The sequence below is a fragment of the Scyliorhinus torazame genome, chromosome 14 (assembly GCF_047496885.1).
Source record: "Scyliorhinus torazame isolate Kashiwa2021f chromosome 14, sScyTor2.1, whole genome shotgun sequence".
In the NCBI taxonomy this organism is placed as follows: Eukaryota; Metazoa; Chordata; class Chondrichthyes; order Carcharhiniformes; family Scyliorhinidae; genus Scyliorhinus; species Scyliorhinus torazame.
Window position 1 is genome coordinate 82,108,318 of NC_092720.1, and position 23,909 is coordinate 82,132,226.

Here is a 23,909-nt window from a genome sequence, read left to right on the forward strand (position 1 = left end):
AATGGCTGAGCTTTACATTTTTGGCAGTCTCCAAAGACCTTTTTCTGCTAGCTTGACGACCTTTGCACAAAGTCATAAGTCACAGGAGTCAAGTTCAGAAAATTGCTTCTGCTTGCAGTTAGCTACACTTTTGAATGTGCCGTCACCTCTGTGAAATAGGCGTGTGAGAAATCGGCTCTGCCAAAGTTTTGCCGGCCCCCTCCCCCCAATGCTTTGTGCCAAACATGGGGAGCAGGACTCTCGGATTTGGGGCCTCAGCGCCGTTTTCAATGAGGGGCGGAGTCATTCCAACTCCCCCAAAATCCAGGCCCACATCAGCATTCCATAATGGGCTGGATAGGTGTTTGAAGGAATGCGAATAGTGCCAGGCACATCGGATTTAAGGGTGAAAACCAAACGTAACCACAGGCTGATTTTGTCAGATGACCCATTTTTGTGTTGTGGTTTTTTAAGTAATTCTAAAGAAGGTATTTTAAACAGGCTTTTCGGGCATTTTTGTTCCTATCTGTGAAGCTTCCCTTTCTACATTTTTTTGGGAGCAGCAGTAGATCGTTTGCCCCCTTGATGATTTGGCCCCTATAGTGATTTTTCATGAGTAACATTTTAGTCAAGACAAACTTTTAGACTGAACTAATGCAAAGACATTTTTTTTTCAGGGTGACTCATGGTGGAACTGCACCAGGATCCGTTCAGCTGATAAGACCTCAGTGGCCAACCATAAAGCAACAAATTCCTGTCTCAAGTTCCAGGTCCAGGATATTGTAGTCGCCTATCTCCAGTTTCCCTGTGCCTGTATCATGAGAGTTTTACTCCAGCTTCTGAGGAACCAACATGAACCCAATGTCACTGTGGAAAAGAATGGTGTGTTATGTGGCAATGAAAGCTGGATATCCTCTGTGATGGAAGAATGTGTACAGAATCTGTGGGAATTCTGGAGTGCCGCCCTAGGACTTGCCTCGATTGGCTGTTTTCCTTTTGCTGCTCTACCGTAAGTTTTTAACAAAAGCCATGAATCCACAACACTGCTGCGCATTTTTAACCTCATGAGTTTTATTATGTTGATTCATTTTCTAAGATTCTAAAAATACATTTTGATTGTAGAAGTTCAAACATATTTATTACAGAAAAGCTATTTGTTGCTATGGTGCCATCAGCTAGTGTAAAATAATGGATAGCTCCCAATTGTACAAAAAGGTACTGTAAATCTTCTCTGTGCCGTAAGGATAAATGGTTTTTGAACCTCTGCATCAATGACTGTAATTGTCATTGTGTGAGTTAAGCATTTTTAATGGTCAAATGTAATGCTTATTGTACAATAATTAGGTCAGTGTAATTTATATAGTGTATATATAGTAATAGATCTTGCGTTGTTTGCTACTCCTCATAAGGTGACAGATACAAAGCAAGAAAGATCTGGGGCGCAATTCTCCCCTACCCACGGGGCGGGGGGGTTCCGGCATAATGGAGTGGCGGGAACCACTCCAGCGTCAGGCCGCCCCAAAGGTGCGGAGGCCCTCACCTTGAGGGGCTAGGCCTGCGCCGGAGTGGTTTCCGCTCTGCCAGCTGGCGGGAAAGGTCTTTGGCGCCACGCCAGCCGGCGCCGAAAGGTCTTTGCCGGGCGACGCATGCTTGGGAGCGTCAGCGGCTGCTGACGTCATCCCCGCCATGCGCAGGGGAGGGGGTCTCTTCCACCTCCGCCATAGTGAAAACCATGGCGAAGGCGGAAGAAAAAGAGTTACCCCCATGGCACAGGCCCGCCTGCGGATCAGTGGGCCCCGATCGCGGGCCTGACCACCGTGGCGGCACCCCCCGGGGCCAGATCACCCCACGCCCCCCCCCCCCCCAGGACCCCGGAGCCTGCCCACGCCGCCTTGTACCGCCGTTCAAAAGGTGGTTTAATCCACGCCGACGGGAGAGGGTTGACAGTGGCGGGACTTCGGCCCATCGCGTGCCGGAGAATTGCCGGGGGTAGGCTCATCGTCTGGCGCGGCGCGATTCCCGCCCCCGGCGAATCTCTGGTGGTGGAGAATTCGGGTCACGGCGGGGACGGGATTCACGCCAGCCCCCGGCGATTCTCCGACCCGGTGGGGGGTCGGAGAATCGCGCCCCTGTTTCTGTGTCTGAGCTGAGTATCCATCTGGTCATGTCATTTGAAATACCAGGATTTCACCCAGTTTCTCACAAATAGCTGAGCTGTGGAATGCACTGGAATCAGCTTGTCGAAGAATCACTGGGTGGTTACAGCACAGAGGAAGGCCATTCGGCCTGTTGTTTCCATGCTGGCTGTTTGCAACTTGGTTAGTCACACCTTTTCCCCTCCAACCATGGCCCTCCAACCTTTTTCTCTTCAAATAATTATCCAATTCCCTTTTAAAAGGCATGATGGAATCTATCGTCACTGACGTGTCAGGCAGTGCATTTAAAGTTCTAAACACTCACTCTATAAAATGTTTCTCCTAAAGTTGTCACTGGTTCTTTTGCCAGTCATCTTATATTTGTGTCCTCTGGTACTCAATCCTGCCACCGATGGGATCAGTTCCTCACCATCTGCTCTGTCCAGACCCCGCATTACTTTGAACCCCTCTATCGGTTCACCTCTCAACCTTCTCTTCTTTAAAGAGAACAGTCCCAGCTTCTCCAATCTATCTATGTCTCTCATCCCTGAACCATTCTCAAACTCTTTTCTGCAGCCTCTTCTCATTCTTGCTAAAATTCCCAGAATTGAACAAAGTAGTTCAGTTGAGGTTGAACCAGTGTCCTTTAGATGTTCACCACGGCCTGAATTTTTAGGATGGTGAATGCCTGGAGCCCATCATCCTGAGAGTCAGTGGGGAACGCATGCCTACAAGCCCGCTGCAATTTCACACTCGTTTGAGCTTCGCTTGGCAGCAGGCAGGACGCCCATCCTCACTTGGACAAAAGCCCAGCCTTGGAGAGCTGTCAGTCAATCAGATTGGCAGTCAGCTCTCCTTGCAGCACCGTGACTGAGGTTAAGTCTCAGGACTGCACTTCTGCCTTGGCTGTCGGGAAAGGGGATGATCTCGGTGTCGGGGGAGGGAGGCAGGTGGGGCAGGAGGTTGCTGGGGAGAGGGAGATCCCTACTGATTGAGGTGCTTCTTCCCTTCCTGCCGAGATCAAGGGTGAAAATCTCTTCCGTTTCCCACCCTGCGCCTGCTTAAAAATTGAAGCTGGGCAGGAAAAGGGGAATGGGGCATGGGGGTGCAGGTGGCCTTCCATCTGAGGCCCTTGTCTGCCCCACCATAAAATCACGTGTGGTGCAGGGTGTGGTGAATGTATAGTGCTAATAATTCACCAGTGCATTTGTATCATGTTCTGCTGTTGTGTTATGTTGTTAACCCTGTGGGCTCCACCTATGGGCCATTGTGTGGCTTCACCCACAGGGGGATATGTTGGGGCATGTATGGGCTCGCCCATGGTTCCACCCCTTACAGGAAGTATAAAGTATACAGGAAGTATAAAGGCAGCTGACCTGCAGGGCCGCATTCTTTGTTGTACCGGTCACAGGCAGGCTCAGTTCTAAGCTGATTAAAACCACGGTTTACTTCTCAACGTGTCTCTCAGTGAATTGATGGTCGCATCAATTTAATCAGCTTAAAATACTGCTATGGAATCAGCCCTCAAACCTGATAGACTGGAACTCGATCCACAGGCCTCGGAAGCGAAATAATTTTTTTCGCACTGGCTTCGATGCTTCAAGGCCTACCTCGCCGCGTCATCTATGCCATCCGTCACTGATGAACAGAAGCTGAGCCTCCTCCACGCATGGGTGAGCCATCGCATTTCTGTCCAGCTCGACAAGGCCGCCTCCTATCCAGATGCCCTCGCGCTGCTCGAACGCCTCTACATACGGCCTGTGAACGAGGTCTACGCGCGACGTGTCTTCACCACTCGCTGCCAGTGCCCGGTGGAATCGCTAGATGACTACCTACGCGACCTCAAAGCCCTCGCACGCAACTGTAATTACCAGGCCGTTATGGCCGCTCAGCACATGGAGCCCGCCGTCTGAGACGTCTATGTGGCGGGAGTCCAGTCGAATTATGTGAGACAGCGCCTGCTCGCAAAAGGAACCCAGGACGTGGATGACACGGTAAAGTTAGCCACCTCCCTGGAGGCCGCTTTTCAGAGCCTTACTGTGTTCCCGACTGACCACGCGACCCCCTCGTGGACCCCCGACCAGAGACTACCCCAGGCCTGTGCCGCGCGGCCGCCTGCCCATCATGGGGAGCTACCCTGCTATTTTTGCGGCCAGTCTCAACACCCCTGGCAGCACTGCCCGGCCCGCAACGTAAACTGCAGCAGCTGCGGGCGAAAAGGACACTTCGCCAAGGTCTGCCTGGCCAGGTCTAAGAACTCTAACTCACAGACTCGATCCTCAGACTCACAGGCCCGCAGACCCCGCAATGTGGCAGCGTGTCTGCTGACTCCGCCCCCTCACACCACGTACGACTAACGGGGGCCGCCATCTTGGCCATCCTCCCCCACGTGGCCGGCCACGTGCAATCCATGGGGGCCGCCATCTTGGACGCCATCTTCCTCACCGCCTGCCACGCTCGACCAACAGGGGCCTCCATCTTGGCCGCCATCTGCTATGCTGCTCGACGCGTACGACCTACACGGACAGTCATCGCGGGGCCGCCCCAGCACCTCCGATCACGCCGTCGGCTACCCGCAACTCAGGGCGGTCACCCTGGACCAGTCGCGACCCAAGCACCTCCGGAGCTCCATGATGGCCGTCTGGGTTAACGGGCACAAGACTCCCTGCCTTTTCGACTCCGGGAGCATAGAGAGCTCCATTCACCCAGACATGGCAAGACGCTGCTCGCTCCCAATTTTCCCGACGCAACAAATCATCTCCCTCGCCTCTCGGTCGCATTCGGTGCAAATCCAAGGGTGCACTACTGCAACCCTAGCGATACAGGGCGCTGAGTACGCTAATTTTCAACTATATGTGCTCCCAGACCTCTGCGCTCCTCTCCTATTGGGACTCGACTTCCAATGTAACCTCAGGAGCCTTACTCTTAGGTTCGGGGGGCCCCTTCCTCCACTCACCATATGCAGCCTCGCGACCCTAAAAGTCGACCCTCCCCCACTCTTCGCAAACCTCACCGCCGACTGCAAGCCAGCCGCCACCAGAAGTACGCGGTATAGCATGCAGGACAGGACGTTCATTAGGTCCGAGGTCCAGCATCTCTTGCGGGAGGGGGCCATAGAGGCCAGCAATAGCCCCTGGAGAGCTCAGGTGGTGGTCGTCAAGACCGGGGAAAAGTTCCGGATGGTAATTGATTACAGCCAAACCATTAACCAGTTTACGCAACTCGATGCATACCCCCTTCCCCGGATCACAGACATGGTAAACCAGATTGCACACTACCGCGTGTTCTCCACGGTGGATCTGAAGTCTGCATACCACCAGCTCCCAATCCACCCGGAGGACCGCCACTACATGGCTTTTGAGGCAGACGGCCGCCTTTTCCATTTCCTCCGGGTCCCCTTTGGCGTCACGAATGGGGTTTTGGTGTTCCAAAGAGCAATGGACCGAATGGTGGACCAGTACGGGCTGTGGGCCACATTTCCGTACTTGGACAATGCCACCATCTGCGGCCATGATCAGCAGGACCATGGCGCCAACCTCCACCGATTTCTCCAAACCGCCCAAAAACTCAACCTCACATACAACAAGGAGAAATGCGTTTTCCGCACAACCAGACTAGCCATCCTCAGCGATGCGTGGAAAACGGGGTCTTAGAACCTGACCCTGACCGTATGCGCCCCCTCCTGCAACTCCCTCTCCCTCACTGTCCCAAGGCCCTGAAGAGGTGCCTTGGATTCTTCTCCCATTACGCCCAGTGGGTCCCCCAGTATGCGGACAAAGCCCGCCCACTAATTAAGGCCACCATTTTTCCACTGGCAACTGAGGCCCGCCAGGCCTTCAGCTGCATCAAGGCGGACATCGCCAAAGCCGCGATGCGCGCGGTGGACGAGTCCATCCACTTCCAGGTGGAGAGCGATGCACCATAGCTCGCTCTCGCCGCTACCCTCAATCAAGCAGGCAGACCGGTAGTGTTCTTTTCACACACCCTCACCACCTCTGAAATTCGACACACCTCGGTTGAAAAAGAAGCCCATGCCATCGTGGAAGCCATGCGGCACTGGAGGCACTACCTCGCTGGTAGGAGGTTTACCCTCGTCACCGACCAACGATCGGTAGCGTTCATATTCGACAATACTCAGCGGGGCAAAATCAAGAACGATAAGATCTTGAGGTGGAGGATCGAACTCTCCACCTATAACTACGATATAGTATATCGCCCTGGGAAGCTCAACGAGCCCCCAGATGCCCTGTCCCGCGGCACATGCGCCAACGCGCAAGATGACCGACTACGGGCTATCCACGATGACCTCTGCCACCTGGGGGTCACCTGGCTCACCCATTATATCAAGGCCCGCAACCTGCCCTACACCACCGAGGAGGTCAGAGCCATGACCAGGGACTGCCAAATCTGTGCGGAGTGTAAACCGCACTTCTATCGACCGTATAAGGTCCACCTGGTAAAGGCATCCCAGCCCTTTGAACGCCTCAGTATCGATTTCAAAGGGCCCCTCCCCTCCAATAACCGCAATACATACTTTCTCAACATCATAGATGAGTTCTCCCGCTTCCCATTTGCCATCCCCTGCCCCGATATGACCACTCCCACTGTCATTAAAGCCCTGCATAATGTCTTCACCCTGTTTGGTTTCCCCAGTTATGTCCACAGTGACCGGGGCTCGTCGTTCATGAGCGACGAACTGCATCAGTACCTGCTCAGTAAGGGCATCACCTCGAGCAGGACGACCAGTTATAACCCCAGGGGAAACGGGCAGGTGGAGAGGGAGAACGCGACGGTCTGGAAGACCGTCCTTCTGACCCTGCGGTCCAGGAATCTCCTAGTTTCTCACTGGCAGGAGGTCCTCCCCGATGCCCTCCACTCTATCAGGTCCCTCCTTTGCACGGCCACAATCCAGACTCCTCATGACCGCTTGTATGTTTTCCCTAGGGGAGCTACCTCAGGGGCCTCGCTTCCATCCTGGCTGAAGACACCGGGACCAGTCCTACTCCGAAAACACGTTCGGAGCCATAAGACCGACCCCCTGGTGGAGAGGGTCCAGCTCCTACACTCCAACCCACAATATGCTTATGTCGAACACCCCGATGGCCGACAAGATACCAGCTCTCTCCGGCACCTGGTGCCCGCAGGCTCCACCACCACCACCGCAGCCCCCACACTATATCCCGTCCAACCTACCATGTCCAGCGCCCCCACCCCTATATGGCTCCCGCGCTCCCTCCTACCCACCACATCGGTCCACAGGAATGAAGCTCCGGAAGAGCCGCTCCTGGAGTCCACGCCTTTGCCCGCACCGGACCCACTTCCACAGCCACCCGGACCGGCTGCAACACCAGTCCTTCGGCGATCACAGCGCACAATCCGTGCGCCGGACCGGCTGAACCTATGAGCCCGTCACCCCCGCCGGACTTCATTTTTTAACAGGGGGTGAATGTGGTGAATGTATAGTGCTAATAATTCACCAGTGCATTTGTATCATGTTCTGCTGTTGTGTTATGTTGTTAACCCTGTGGGCTCCACCTATGGGCCATTGTGTGGCCTCACCCACAGGGGGATATGTTGGGGCATGTACGGGCTCCGCCCATGGCTCCTCCCCTCAAGAGGAAGTATAAAGTGCAGCTGACCTGCAGGCAGTTCCCAGTATTGTACCAGTCGCAGGCAGGCACTGTTCTAAGCTGATTAAAACCACGGTTTCCTTCTCCTCGTGTCTTTGAGTGAATTGATGGTCGCATCACAGGGCAGGAAGGAACCTGCAGGGAATCCTGTCCAGGCTATTTAATGCTTCCTGCACCCCCTTCTCCACCCCTCCCTCACTCCCATTCCCCCGGCCTCAGAACCTGAGGTGAGGGGGTTATAAATTTCTAGTCCATAACTTTCCACATTATGCTTCTATTTGGAAAGCCCAGAATGCTGTGCGCCTTACTAATAATTTTTGCATCTTGCCCTGCTATCTTCAATGATTTGTGCACATATACCCAGGTCCCTCTGCTCCTGCACCTCTTCTGGGCACTGTATCCCTTTTATTATATCTTTCCTCATTCTTCCTACTAGAATGTATCATTTCACACTTCTCTGTATTAAATGTTAGCTGCTATTTGCCACCTATACCACTAACCTGTCTATGTGTCCTTTAAAGTCCATTACATCACAGTTCACAATGCATCCAAGTTTTGTGTAATATGCAAATTTTGAAATTGTACCCTGCACATCCAAGTCTAAGTTTTAACTTAGATTTTAAAAAGCAGTGGGAAAAGCAGTGGGAAAGTGTCAGCATGTCCACTTTGGCTGGAAGAATAGAAAAAACAGAGTATCATTCAGGTGCAGAGAGACTGCCAAATCTGTGTTCCAGAGGGATCTGGGCGACCCAGTATATGAATCACAAATGGTCATCATGCAGGTCCAGCAAGTGCTTGAGAAGTCAAATGGAATGTCGGTCTTTGTTGCAATGGGATTCGAATATAAAATCAGGAATCTATCACTAAATCTGCGCTGGGCCTTGATGCACTATCAGTTACCACAAAGACGAGAGCAGTGGAATAATCGAGGCTTTATTGAGCAAAGATGTTGTGCCTCCTGTAGCTGCCACCAGAATGGCTGCAGCACCGGCGAGCACACACATTTATACGCCGCCTACTGGGTGGAGCCAGCAGGCAGGAATTTACCCATGTACCTCTACTGTACTGTCTTACCGTAATACATATAATACTGCTAGTGGTGACTACCACATTCACCTCCTGTTAAAAAAAGAGTCCGGTGGGGTGGAAAAATTACAAGTTCAGTCTGTCGGGGGCCTTGACCCTCCTCTGCGATCGCCTCAGTCCTGGTGGTGATGTGGGCGCCGAATTGGTCACCAGTGACTCCAGGAGTGTGTTGTCCTCGTCTTCGTCACCCCTGAGTGGGGCCAGTGGGAGGACGGATCCTCCTGGGGCGGGGGCTATGGTGAGGTTCGCTGGGGGGGGAGGGTGAGTGGCGCAGGAGTGAATGAGGCAACCGGGGGGGGGGGGGCGGGGGGGCGATGTCAGGTCGGGGGCCATGGGTGGGGATCACGCTGGTGCCAGGTCCCGGAGGGAGACTGTGTCCTGGCGCCCGACGGGGTGCGCCACGTAGGCATATTGCGGGTTCGCATGTAGGAGGTGGATTCTTTCGCCCAAAGGGTCCAACTTATGGGTCCGCACATGGTTCCTGAGGAGGATGGGTCCAGGAACAGTCAACCATATTGGGAGTGAGACCCCGGAGGTGGACTTCCTGGGGAAGGCAAAGAGACGTTCGTGAGGGTTCTCGTTAGTCGCGGTGCAGAGGAGCGATCGGATGGAGTGGAGCGTGTCGGGGAGGACCTTCTGCCAGCGGGAGATTTTTAAACCACAGGGCCAGCAGGACAGCCTTCCAGACCATCCCGTTCTCCTTCTCCACCTGTCCGTTTCCCCGGGCGTTGCAGCTGGTTGTCCTGCTTGAGGCGATGCCCTTGCTGAGCAGGAACTGACGCAGTTCATCACTCATAAAAAAGGATCCCCGATCGCTGTGGACGTAGGTGGGGAAACCGAACAGTGTGAAGATTGTGTTGAGGGCTTTAATGACCGTGGCAGAAGTCATATCGGGGCATGGGATGGCGAAAGGGAACCGGGAGTACTCATCGACCATGTTCAGAAAATACGTGTTGTGGTCGGTGGAGGGGAGGGGCCCTTTGAAGTCCATTCTGAGGCGCTCAAAGGGGTGGGAGGCCTTCACCAGGTGTGCTCGATCTGGCCGGTAGAGATGCGGCTTGCACTCCGCGTGGAGCTGGCAGTCTCTGGTGACAGTCCTGACCTCTTCAATGGAGTAAGGCAGGTTGCGGGCCTTGATGAAATGGAAGAACCGGGTGACCCCCGGGTGGCAGAGGTCATAGTGGAGAGCCCGGAGTCGGTCCACTTGTGCGCTGGCACATGTACCGCGGGATAGAGCATCAGGGGGCTCGTTGAGCTTCCCCGGGCAATACAAAATCTTGTAATTATAGATGGAGAGCTCGATCCTCCACCTCAAGATCTTATCGTTTTTGATCTTGCCCCACTGTGTGTTATTGAACATGAAGGCAACTATGCGGACAAGGCAACCGTTGGTCAATGAGGAGAGTGAATCTCCTGCCGGCCAGGCAATGCCTCCAATGCCGCACAGCTGCCACAATGGCTTGGGCCTCCTTTTCGACAGAGGAGTGCCAAATTTCGGAGGCATGGAGGGTGCAGGAAAAGAAGGCCACAGGCCTGCCCGCCTGTAGGAGCGTGGGGGCCAGAGCTACGTCTGATGCATCGCTCTCGACCTGGAAGGGGAGGGACGCGTCGACCGTGTGCATCATGGCCTTGGCGATGTCTGCCTTGATGCGGTTGAAGGCCTGGCGGGCCTCAGCCATCAGGTGAAAAACCGTGGACTGAATGAGTGGGCGGGCCTTGTCCGCATAGTTAGGGACCAACTGGGGATAGTAGGAGAAAAACCCCAGGCACCGTTTCAGGGCCTTGGGGCAGTGGGGGAAGGGGTGTCCCATGAGGGGGCGCATGCAGTTGGGGTCGGGCCCTAGCACTCCATTTTCCACAACATAGCCAAGGATGGCTAAGCGGTTGGTGCTGAACACGCATTTCTCCCTATTGTACCCTATTGACGGCCTGGAGGAATTTTTGGAGGTTAGTGTCATGGCCCTGCTGATCGTGGCCGCAGATGGTGACATTATCTAGGTATGGGAAGGTGGCCCGCAGTCCGTACCGGTCAACCATTCGGTCCATCACATGTTGGAAGACCGAGACCCCATTAGTTACGCCAAAGGGAACCCTAAAGAAGTGGTAGAGGCAGGCATCTGCTTCGAATGCAGTGTATTGGCAGTCCTCCGGGCGGATGGGGAGCTGGTGGTAGGCGGACTTCAGGTCCACTGTGGAACAGACCCGATACTGCGCAATCTGATTGACCATGTCAGATATGCGTGGGAGGGGGTATGTGCCGAGCTGCGTAAACCGATTGATGGTCTGACTGTAGTCAATGACCATCCTGTGCTTCTCCCCAGTCTTTACTACTACCACTTGGGCTCTCCAGGGGCTGTTACTGGCCTCAATGACCCCTTCCCGCAGAAGCCGTTGGATCTCCGACCTGATGAAGGTCCTGTCCTGGGCACTGTACTGTCTGCTCCTGTCGGCGACGGGTTTGCAATCCGGGGTGAGGTTCGCAAACAAGGAAGGTGGATCGACCTTAAGGGTCGCGAGGCTGCATACAGTGAGGGGGGTAGGGGTCCGCCAAATTTTAAGGTTAAGCTTTGGAGGTGGCACCAGAAGTCCAGGCCGAGTAACAGGGCAGCGCAGAGGTGGGGAGGACGTAGAGCCAGAAGTTGGTAAACTCTACGCCTTGGACGGTGAGGGTCGCGACACAGTACCCCCGGATTCCCACGGAATGGGATCCGGAGGCCAGGGAGATTTTCTGGGTAACGGGGTGTACCGTGAGGGAGCAGCGCCTTACCGCCGTGGGGTGGATGAAGCTCTCTGTGCTCCCGGAGTCAAAAAGGCAGGTCGTCTCGTGCCCATTGATTTTCACCGTCGTTGTTGCGGTAGTGAGGTTGCGGGGCCGGGATTGATACAGAGTGATCGAGGCGATCTGCGGCAGATGCTGGGAGGTCCCGGGCTGGTCAGCGGTGGTGGAGGCAGTGGCAGGCGATGAACGGCCAGACGAGCAGGGGTCCTGAGGCGCCATCTAAAATGACGACGAAGATGGCGGCGCCCACGGGGCGCACATGGCGGGCGGCATCAAAGATGGCGGCACCCGCGGGCCGCACGTGGCCTGCAGAGAAGAAGATGGGGGCACCCACGGGCCGCACGTGGCTTGCGAGGAGGAAAATGGCGGTGCCCACGGGGCGCACATGGCGGGCGGCATCAAAGATGGCGGCACCCGCGGGCCGCACGTGGCCTGCAGAGAAGAAGATGGGGGCACCCACGGGCCGCACGTGGCTTGCGAGGAGGAAAATGGCGGCGCCCACTGGGTCGCACGTGGAGGATGAAGACAACGCCGGGCCTGGAAACAGCGGCGACCGACCGGGTCTGGCAAACAGAAACAAAGTGTCCTTTCTTCCCACACCCATTGCAGGTCGCACTCCGCGCCGGGCAGTGCTGCCGGGGGTGTTTGTTCTGCCCGCAAAAATAGCACTTGGGGCCCCCAGGGTTGGCTGGCTACTGCGTGGCGCAGGTTTGTGGTGATCTGGATTCAGCAGCTGGTGGGGCCCACGATGCCCATGAGGGTGCCGCGCAGTCGGGGGCATACGACTGGATGTTATGGGAGGCCACTTCTAACTAGTTCACGAGCTGCCTAGTTCCCGCAGGATCAAGCGTACCCCCTTCCAGTAGGCGTTGGCGGACGTATGCAGACCTCATGCCCGTAACAAAGGTGTCTCGGATTAAAATTTCTGTGTGCTGGACTGCCGAAACTGCCTGGCAGTCATAGTTCCAGGGCATGCCAGAAATCGTCCAGAGACTCACCGGGGAGTTGCTGTCTCGTGGGCAGGAGGTGCCTGGCGTATAGTTGATTGACTGGCCGAACGTAATGTCCCTTCAGGAGCTCCATCGCTTCGGAGTAAGTGGGCGCATCCCGGATGAGAGAAAAAATGTCGGGGTTCACCTGTGAATAAAGGACTTGGAGCTTCTGCCCGTTCGAGGGTTCCTCAGCGGATGTTCGGAGGTAGCTTTCGAAGCAGGCTAGCCAGTGGTCAAAAGCGGAAAAGCGTTGGCTGCTTGAGGGCTCACCTGCAGGCGATCTGGCTTGATGTGAAGATCCATCATTTTAAAATTCTTTGCTCATTAAGTACCTAATTGATTGATGAGGTATTGTTTCTCGAGCTGGCTTTGACCTCCATTGTGAACGTTAGGAGGGCTTAAGGATTTCTTCAGGAAATCAGCTGACTGAACCTTCTCTTAACTGCTTCTACTGCAAATATATTTGTGGTAATTGGAAGCGTTGTTTAATAATTACCACAAAGACGAGAGTAGTGGAATAACCGAGGTTTTATTGAGCAAAGATGTTGTGCCTCCTGTACAATGGCTGCAGCACCGGTGAGCACACACATTTATACGCCGCCTACTGGGCGGAGCCAGCAGGCAGGGATTTACCCATGTACCTCTACTATACGTGTCGTACGTAATACATTTAATTCTGCTAGTGGTGACTACCACAGGCTTCAGTGAGACTACATTTGGAGAGTAGACAGTTTTGGTCTCCTTTATTTAAGGGGGGATATATTTGCAGTAGAAGCAGTTCAGAGAAAGGTTCAGTCAGCTGATTTCCTGAAGAAATCCTTAAGCCCTCCTAACGTTCACAATGGAGGTCAAAGCCAGCTCGAGAAACGATACCTCATCAATCAATTAGGTACTTAACAGTCTTTCAGACTCAACGCTGAGTTCAACAGTTCAGACAGTAACCTCCTTACATTGTTTTGTTGTTTTATGTAGGTTGATTTTGCTTTCTTTCTTTGGGTCGGCAGCTGTTCAACCTTCTGCCATTTGCACCTCCTCTAGACACTGTATCCTTTATTTTTTTTTGATTCTGTATACACCTTCCGCTGCCTCAGGAAGGCAGACAGCATTATCAGAGACCCCTCCCACCCAGGCATTGCCTTCTGCCAGACCCTCCCAACCAAAATGTATCACTTCACACTTTTCTACATTCAATATCATCTGCCACATGTTCCCCTAGTCCACAGTTTATTTCTATCATATTGGAGTCCATTCTGCCCTCCTTACAGTTACTTTGTTTTCATTTTGTTCCATTACTCCTCCCCTTGGCCCTGTACCACCAACTCCTATTGTCATTTAATATCTTCTGTCTTCAATCTCAGTCCTCCTTTTGATTTCATTTGATTTGATTTGAATTATTGTCACATGTACCGCAGTACAGTGAAAAGTATTTTTCTGCGGCTGAGGGAACATACACAGTACGTACATAGTAGCCAAAAAGAATAATCAACAAAGTACATTGACAAATGGTACATCGACAAACGGTGATTGGCTACAGAGCGGAACAATGGGCCAAACAAAGCAAATACTTGAGCAAGAGCAGCATAGGGTGTCGTGAATAGTGTTCTTACAGGGAACAGATCGGTCCATGGGGGAGTCGTTGAGGAGTCTTGTAGCTGTGGGGAAGAAGCTGTTCCTATGTCTGGATGTGCGGGTCTTCAGACTTCTGTGCTTTCTGCCTGATGGAAGGGTCTGGAAGAAGGCAATGCCAGGGTGGGAGTGGTCTCTGATAATGCTGTCTGCCTTCCTGAGACAGCGGGAGGTGTATACAGAATCAATGTGGGGGTGGCAAGCTTGTGTGATGTGTTAGGCTGAGTTCACCACACTCTGCAGTTTTTTGCAATCTTGGACCAAGCAGTTGTCCTACCAGGCTGTGATGCAGCCAGATAGGATGCTCTCTATCGCACATTTGTAGAAGTTTGGAAGAGTTGATGCAAACGTGCCAAATTTCTTTAGCTTCCGTAGGAGGTAGAGACGTTGTAGGGTTTTCTTGACTGTTGCATCAACGTGAGTGGACCAGGACAGACTGTTGGTGATGTTGACCCCAGAACTTAAAGCAATCGATCATCTCCACTTCGGAGCCATTGATGCAGACGAGAGTGTGTGTCATGCTATGCTTCCCAAAGTCAATGATCAGTTCCTTGGTCTTTCTGACATTTAGAGCGAGGTTGTTTTGGGTACACCATGCAACCAAGTGATTTATCTTTTGTCCTTTACTTACAATCTATTGAATTTCTGACTCTTCCTAGTCCTGATGAAGGGTCACAGACCTCAAATGTTAAATGGTGGGTGCAGAGGGGCTGTAAATGATAAGAGAAAACTTGTTGCTAGCACGTACTGTAAACCAATATCCTTTATAAGCTCACCTGAGCCCAAGCAACCATAAACACAGAACACAGATCAAGGCAGAGTATTTGTGAGAGTGGCTGTGGAAGATTTAAACTAAAATGGCAGGGGGATGGAAACCTATGCAAAGAGTTGGAGGAGGGGAAATCAAGCTCAAAAACAAAAGGCAGGAAGGAGAATAAGAAAAGTGATCGACAGAGAAACTAAGGCCCAGCTTTATTCAGGGCCACAGTGGAAAACTTTGGGAATGGGACAAGTAATGTTAAAATGACAAGCGTAAAGGCTTTGTGCCCTAATGCGCTGAACATTCACAATAAAGTGGATGAATTCATCACGCAAATAGATATAAACGGATATGATAGAGTCGGGATTACGGAGACATGGCTGTAGGCTGGCCAGGGATGAAAACTGAACACCCAGGGCTATTCCATATTTAGGAAGGACAGGCAAAAAGGAAAAGGTGTTGGCATTGTATTACATAGAACATGGAATTTACAGTGCAGGAGGAGGCCATTTGGCTCATCGAGTCTGCATCGGCCCTTGGAAAGAGCACCCTATCCCCATAACCCAGTAACCCCACCTAACCTTTTTGGACACGAAGGGCAATTTAGCATGGCCAATCCACCTAACTTGCACATCTTTGGACTGTGGGAGGAAACCGGAGCACCCGGAGAAAACCCACGCAGACATGGAGAGAACATACAGACTCCATACAGACAGTGACCGACAAGCCGGGAATCGAACCTGAGACCCTGGAGCTGTGAAGCACCCGTGCTAACCACTGTGATGCCGTGCTGCCCGTATTGCTGATTAAAGAGGAAATTAAGGATATTGGCTCTGACAACGTGGAATCTGCATGGGTAGAACTGAGAAACACCAAGGGGCAAAAAACATTAGTAAGGGTTATATGTAGACCCCCAAACTGCAGTGGTAATGTTGTGAATGGCTTTAAACATGAAATAAGAGATGCATGTGATTAAGGAACACTGCAATTATGGGTGATTTTAATCTGCATATAGATTGGGAGAATCAAATTAATCACAATGCCATTGTGGAAGAATTTCTGAGGTGTATATGGGATGGTTTTCTGGACCAATAAATTGAGGAACAACTGTAGAACAGGCCATCCTAAACTGGGTGTTGTGTAATGAGAAAGGAACCATTGGCAATCTAGTTATGTGAGACCCCTTGAGATGAGTGACCAAAATATGATAGAATTTTTCATTAAGATGGAGAGTGACGCAATTGATTCTGAGACTAGGGTTCTGAATCTTAATAAAGGAAACAATGGTATGAGGTGTGAGTTGGTTATGATAGATTGGGAAACATTACTGAAAGTGATGGTGGTGGAGGTAATGGCAAACTTTCAAAGAGTGCATGGGTGAACTGCAACAACTGTTTATTCCTGTATGGCACAAAAGTAAAATGGAAATGGTGGTCAAACCGTCCCTGACAAGGGAAATTAGAGACAACAATAGATTCAAGGAAAAGACATACAAATTGGCCAAGAAAAACAATTAACCTAAGGATTTGGAGCAGTTTAGAATTCAGAAAAGGAGAACCAAGGGATTGATTAAGAAGGGGAAAGAAGAATATGAGAGTAAGCTTGCAGGGAACATAAAACGGACTGTAAAATTTTGTATAGGTATGTGAAGAGAAAAAGATTGGAGAAGGCAAATGAATCACGTTTCACGACCGAATCGGGAATGGTGCGCTTTTGCGATGCTCCGCCCCCTCCAAAGTGGCGTACTCAAAGACTACGCCACGCACCGTATTGACGGCCTCAGGCCATTGCATGAGGCCCGCCCCCGATGCTCCGTCCCTGACCAGCCGAGTTCCTGACGGCACGGGACATATGTGGTCTCATCCATCAGGAACCCCTCCAATCCGGCTGATAACGTGGAACCTGAGGGGCCTGAATGGGCCGGTGAAGAGGGCTCGAGTGTTCGCGCACTTGAAGGGACTGAAGGCAGACGTGGCTAAGAGACACACCTGAAGGTGGCGGACCAGGTCAGATTAAGAAGGGGATGGGTAGGACAGGTATTTCACTCGGGACTGGACGCGAAAAATAGAGGGGTGGCAATTTTGGTGGGAAAGCATGTGTCATTTGAGGCCAAGACTATCGTAGTGGATAATGGAGGGAGATATGTGATGGTGAGCGGTAGGCTACAAGGGACGTGGGTGGTGTTGGTAAATGTATACGCCCCGAACTGGGATGATGCGGGATTCATGAAGCGCATGTTGGGGCGCATTCCGGACCTGGAGGTAGGGGGCCTGATAATGGGAGGGACTTCAATACAGTGCTGGACCCAGCACTGGACCGCTCCAGATCAAGGACGGGAAAGAGGCCGGCGGCGGCCAAGGTGCTTAGGGGGTTTATGGATCAGATGGGGGGAGTGGACCCATGGAGGTTTGCAAGACCGCAGGCCAGGGAATTTTCTTTCTTCTCCCCTGTACACAAAGCCTACTCCCGGATAGATTTCTTTGTTCTGGGCAGGGCGCTCATCCCGAGGGTGGAGGGGACGGAGTATTCGGCCATAGCCGTTTCGGACCATGCCCCGCACTGGGTGGAAATGGGGCTGGGAGAGGAGAGGGTCCAACGCCCGCTGTGGCGGCTAGATGTGGGACTGTTGGCAGATGAGATGGTGTGTGGGAAGGTGAGGGGGTGTATCGAAAGGTACTTGGAGGCCAACGACAACGGGGAGGTGCGAGTGGGGCTGGTATGGGAGGCGTTGAAGGCGGTGATCAGGGGAGAGCTAATCTCCATCATGGCTCATAGGGAGAGGGCAGAGGGCATGGAAAGGGAGAGGTTAGTGGGGGAGATTTTGAGAGTGGACAGGAGATACACAGAGGCCCCGGAGGAAAGATTACTTGGGGAAAGACGACAGCTCCAGGCGGAGTTTGACCTGTTGACCACGGGGAAGGCAGAGGCACAGTGGAGGAAGGCGCAGGGGGCGACCTACGAGTATGGGGAAAAGGCTAGTCGGATGCTGGCACACCAGCTCCGTAAGAGGACGGCAGCGATGGAAATAAGGGGAATCAAAGATGGAAGGGGAGCCACGTTTCGGAGTGTAACGAAAATAAACAAGGTATTCAAGGCCTGCTATGAAGAGCTGTACAGGTCCCAGCCCCCAGGGGGGGAAGAGGGGATGAGACGATTCCTAGACCAACTGAGGTTCCCGAGGGTGGAGGAGCAAGAGGTGGCTGGTTTGGGGGCACCAATCGGGTTGGAGGAGCTGAGCAAGAGTTTGGGGAGTATGCAGGTGGGAAAGGCCCCGGGGCCGGACGGGTTCCCGGTGGAGTTCTACAGAAAGTACGTAGATCTGTTGGCCCCGCTAATAGTGAGGACCTTTAACGAGGCAAGAGAGGAGGGGACCCTGCCCCCGACAATGTCGGAGGTGACAATTTCCTTGATTCTAAAGCGAGACAAGGACCCACTGCAATGTGGATCGTACAGGCCGATCTCGCTCCTCAATGTGGATACTAAGTTATTGGCAAAAGTGCTGGCCACGAGGATTGAGGATTGTGTCCCGGGGGTGATTCATGAGGACCAGACGGGATTCGTAAAGGGCAGGCAATTAAACACTAATGTGCGGCGGCTCTTAAACGTGATAATGATGCCATCGGAGGAGGGAGAGGCGGAGATAGTGGCAGCTATGGGCGCAGAGAAGGCCTTTGACCGAGTAGAGTGGGAGTACCTCTGGGAGGTGCTACGTAGGTTTGGGTTCGGGGGAGGGTTGATCAGCTGGGTTAAGCTCCTTTACAGAGCCCCGGTGGCGAGTGTAGTGATGAACCGGCGGAGCTCGGAGTACTTTCGGCTGCACCGAGGAACGAGGCAGGGGTGCCCCCTGTCCCCCCTGTTGTTTGCATTGGCGATCGAACCCTTGGCCATATCACTGAGGGAGTCTAATTAATGGAGGGGGGTGGTCCAAGGGGGAGAAGAGCATCAGGTGTCGCTATACGCGGATGACCTGTTGCTGTACATGGCGGACCCAATGGAGGGGATGGTGGAGGTCATGCAGACTCTGAGGGAGTTTGGGGAGTTCTCGGGCTATAAGCTCAATGTAGGGAAGAGTGAGCTCTTTGTATTACAGGCAGGGGACCAAGAAAGAGGGATAGGGGACCTACCGCTGAGGAGGGCGGTGGGGAGTTTTCGGTATCTGGGGATCCAGATAGCCAGGAGTTGGGGGGCCCTACATAAACTGAATCTGATGAGGTTGGTGGACCAAATGGAGGAGGATGTGAAAGATGGGACATGTTACTGCTCTCGCTGGCGGGTAGAGTGCAGTCGGTCAAAATGATGGTCCTTCCGTGGTTTTTGTTTGTTTTTCAGTGCCTTCCCATCGTGATCACCAAGGGCTTTTTCAAGAGAGTAGGTACGAGTATGATGGGGTTTGTGTGGGCGAATAAGACCCCGAGGGTAAGGAGAGGGTTCCTGGAATGCAGCAGGGACCGAGGAGGGTTGGCGCTGCCAAACCTAGGGAGCTACTACTGGGCAGCAAATGTGGCGATGATCCGCAAGTGGGCTATGGAGGGAGAGGGAGCGGCATGGAAGAGGATGGAGATGGCGTCCTGTAAAGGAATGAGCTTGGGGGTGTTGGTGACGGCACCGCTGCCATTCTCGCCGTCAAAATATACCACAAGCCCGGTGGTGGCGGCAACGCTAAGGATCTGGGGCCAGTGGAGACGGCACAGGGGTGCAGTGGGAGCCTCGGTGTGGTCCCCGATCAGGGGTAACCACCGGTTTGTCCCGGGGAAGATGGACGGGGGGTTTCAGGGCTGGCACCGGGCGGGGATTAGAAGAATGGGGGACCTGTTCATTGACGGGACATTTGTGAGCCTAGGGGCACTGGAGGAGAAGTTTGAGCTACCCCCGGGAAATGCCTTTAGATATATGCAGGTGAGGGCTTTTGTGAGGCGACAGGTCAGGGAATTCCCGTTGCTCCTGGCACATGAAATTCAAGACAGGTGATCTTGGGTGTATGGGTCGGGGAGGGCAAGGTGTGGGAAATACACTAAGAGATGAAAGAAGAGGAGGAAGCGCTAGCAGAAGAGTTGAAGGGTAAATGGGAGGAGGAGCTGGGGGAGGAGATCGAGGAAGGTTTGTGGGCTGATGCCCTGGGTAGGGTTAATTCCTCCTCCTCATGTGCCAGGCTCAGCCTGATACAATTTAAGGTGGTTCACAGAACGCACTTGACGGGGGTGAGGTTGAGTAGGTTCTTTGGGGTAGAGGACAGATATGGAAGGTGCTCAGGGAGCCCGGCGAACCATGTCCATATGTTTTGGTCATGCCCGGCACTGGAGGGGTTCTGGAGAGGAGTGGCCGGAGCAATATCTCAGGTGGTGAAAGTCCGGGTCAAGCCAAGCTGGGGGCTAGCAATATTTGGAGTAGTGGACGAGCCGGGAGTGCAGGAGGCGAAAGAGGCCGGCATTCTGGCCTTTGCGTCCCTCGTAGCCCGGCGAAGGATCTTGCTAATGTGGAAGGAGGTGAAGCCCCCCAGCCTGCAGGCCTGGATAAATGACATGGCTGGGTTCATAAAGCTGGAGAGGATTAAGTTTGCCATAAGGGGGTCTGCGCAGGGGTTCTACAGGCGGTGGCAACCGTTCCTAGACTATCTCGCGGAGCGTTAGAGGACGTTCGGTCAGCAGCAGCAGCAACCCTGGGGGGGGGGGGGATGGGGGATTGCTTGGGGGTATGGACGAGCGGGGGATAACATGAAGGGTGGGGGAAACTGGCACGTGCGGGAGAGAGCCAGTGTATAAAGCTTTGTAAATATACCATTTTGCCATGTATATATCTTGCTCAGTGCGTTTTCGTGTTATTTTGTTACGGGGGGGGGTTATTGTTTGTAAGGGGAAAAAATTGTGTTGGTAAAAAACTTTAATAAATATATATTTTTTTAAAAAAGGAACTCAGCGTGATGGCTGCGGACTCAGTCCAGCCCTGCCACAGTCGGGGGAGGGCCGATCCGCGGGTAGGGGGGACATTATTCGGGGTTGGGGGCAATGTGGTGGGGCGGTCCAGGGCGTACGAGCCTGCTGAAGCGGGGGACTATTTTGCGGGCTGTGTCACTGAACGGCATCCGCACGTGCACAGGCGCGGCCACGGATCCGGCAATTCTCCAGGGCACATCAGCAACTAGAGCGGGGTGCTCTACACTGCCGTCCTGCTATCTCCAACAAAACAGGGAATCGGTGGCCATTTTGGGCCGGTTTTCCTGCCACCGTTCCCACGCTGGTGTGGGGACATAGCCCCAGAATTGGAGAATCTCGTCTTGTATGTTTTCTTATTTTTTTAAATTTCGAGTACCCAATTAATTTTTTCCAATTAAGGGGCAATTTTAGCGTTATCAATCCACCTATCCTGCACATCTTTGTGTTGTGGGGGCGAAACCCACGCAAACACGGGGAGAATGTGCAAACTCCACACGGACAGTGACCCAGAGCCGGGATCGAACCTGGGACCTCGGCGCTGTGAGGCAGCAATGCTAACCACTGCACCACCCTGCTGCCCTTCCCTGTATGTTTTCAAGAAACAATTACACATAGCACTTGTGGCGAAGGGGATCAAAGGATATAGGGGGAAGGTGGGATTGGCTATTGAGTTGGATGATCAGCCATGATCATAATGAATGGCGGAGCAAGATCGAAGGGCAAAATGGCTTCCTCCTGCTCCTATTTTATATGATAGTCAAATGCTGACCTGTGGATATGGATAGTAGCTCCATAGTGCCATAGGAACCAAGTGATAGAAAAAAATAGCCGGCTGTTTGTTCTCAACGATTTCTAGCACCAGCCCCAACAATCACCATATTTTGACAGGTAATAGTGTGGGTGCCCCATCCATGCCCCAGAAGTGTCCAGAGTCAGCAGATCATGATGCCAGTCAGTTTCTGTAAAGATGCATTTTCACCGATTTCATTCGTGAACACAAAAGATATTTGTTAATCAGAATTGCACATGGCTGTAGCTAGCTCCCAAAATGTCTCTACCGAGGAGCCTTTCACGCTATGGCGTGATTCCATACTCTGCATCCCGATTGGTCACACAGGCCAGGTGACCCTTGCTGTGTTGCCCTTAGAGGGCCAATCACCACAGTTTCTAACACTGAGTTGGCACTTGACTATCTTGTTTGGACCTTACCGATCCTATTAATGCGCTTTTCAAACCATGCGTAGTTGACCATGCGTTCAGCTGCACCAGGGGCCCCACACCAGCAGTGCTATTTAACAGCATTATCATTCAACTTTCATCACGTGAAGTGTTCTTGACTATCTTTTCTGTTTCAGAGTTAGTGGAAGTACTGTGTTGTTGGAGGATTTGGCAAAAGTTCTTTCAGTCCGAAGGGAGTGGTGCTGGATATTTGGAAGGTGTGGCGTGATTTTGAAAGACCACTGAATGGCATCACTTACTACTTGTCATGGGGCCTACAGTTCCAGCCCTCCCGGACTGTAGAGTCACAGGGAGATAGAGCAAAAGCAGCAAAGAGGAAAAGCAGTTTGTAGAGCAAGGGAGGAAGGAGGTATCCAGCACACTATTATGGGCTGGGTGAGCACCTCATCAGACCTCTGTTCCTTTAAAAAGAAATTGCGAGGTCACTCCATATTTCCCCACCTCTGAATACAAATGGCAGAATGTTTTGAGCTGCCTCTTACAATGACTTAATGGATAAATATAATGTTAATAAATAAGACATAATCTGTCTGTGTTGGTCCAGCTAATCTGGAGCAATGGTGGGTGTACAATAACAAGCATTACTATCGTGACTCCGAAAGGAAGCCAAAGTTCTGCTTTTTACTGAGCTTCTACTGACGTGTCCTTGTGTAAAATGGAGAAGGACACATTGTAATGAGTGCAATGATTTAAGGGCTTGTTGACATTCATTGTGCAGGTTGGCATACGAAGAACAATCACGGGTGAAGTATGAGAATACCAGTGCGTGTGGAGCTCTACGGCAGCAAGGATTGTGATCTTTAGGAATGGAGGGGAGAAAGGAAACCGGGAAAAAGGGGGGAAGAAAGCCAGACTTTTGATTCGAGGAAATTCATGTTTCAGAACTCTTGAGCATATTAAAGGCGATTAAGATTATGAAATACAGACTTTAAAATTACACTAAATATAGTTCTTTACCTTGTCAATAACCATTCCCACCAAAACATTACTTCGGCCCAATTGGTTTCACATACAGCAACGTGTGCCATCATCCAAGCAGAGAAAAAATGTTTCAAAGTTTAGTATCACACAAGGGTCCAGATCCTATTCTGCAGCCTCATTCTGGAAGTGTACCTGACATCCTTTTTCCTCATTCATTGCCGTCATTCACACTATTGTTACTACATCACTCCAAGTTCATAATAACTGTTTAATCATTTACTTCATATGCAATGGTGTTCTGTAACCTTCTCATGCTTAATGCATGTTTAGATGTCAAATGTTTTATTTTTCAACAGGCTTTTTAATCTTACAAAGTCATCATTCTCATTTGTGTGTCTTTGAACAGGTGTCACTGTTCACATATTCCTTTTTAGTTGTTTTGCCATTACTATTTGTGGGAGCTTAATGTGGGTAAATTGACTATATTACAACAGTGACTACTGTTCCAAAAGTATTTAATCATATTTGAGATCTCCAGAGGTCATGACAGGTGCTATGTAAATGCAAATGTGATTTACTTTCTTTCCTTCTCCCAAAGTTTGTGGTATCTTATTCCAGGAGATTCATCCTCAATGACGCACCCAGCACTCGTCCGCACAGACCAGGTTTTGCAAATGCCTTTTTAATCCCAGCCCTTTGTGTACACTTTGAAGGCGAAAATCCACAAACCCCAGCCTAGGGCATAATTTGCAGGATATAATTCCTGCTAAAATGACAGTCAGCTTCCAATATCTCTACAGGAGATGGTGCTCACGTTTGCACGGTTTCTTCC

General features: G+C 52.0%; 1 pseudogene; it reads left to right on the forward strand.

The window, feature by feature from the left end:
- The first annotated feature begins 797 nt into the window (after positions 1–797).
- LOC140389311 (lysosomal amino acid transporter 1 homolog) overlaps positions 798–23,909 on the forward strand; it is a 76,395-nt pseudogene continuing 53,283 nt past the window's right edge.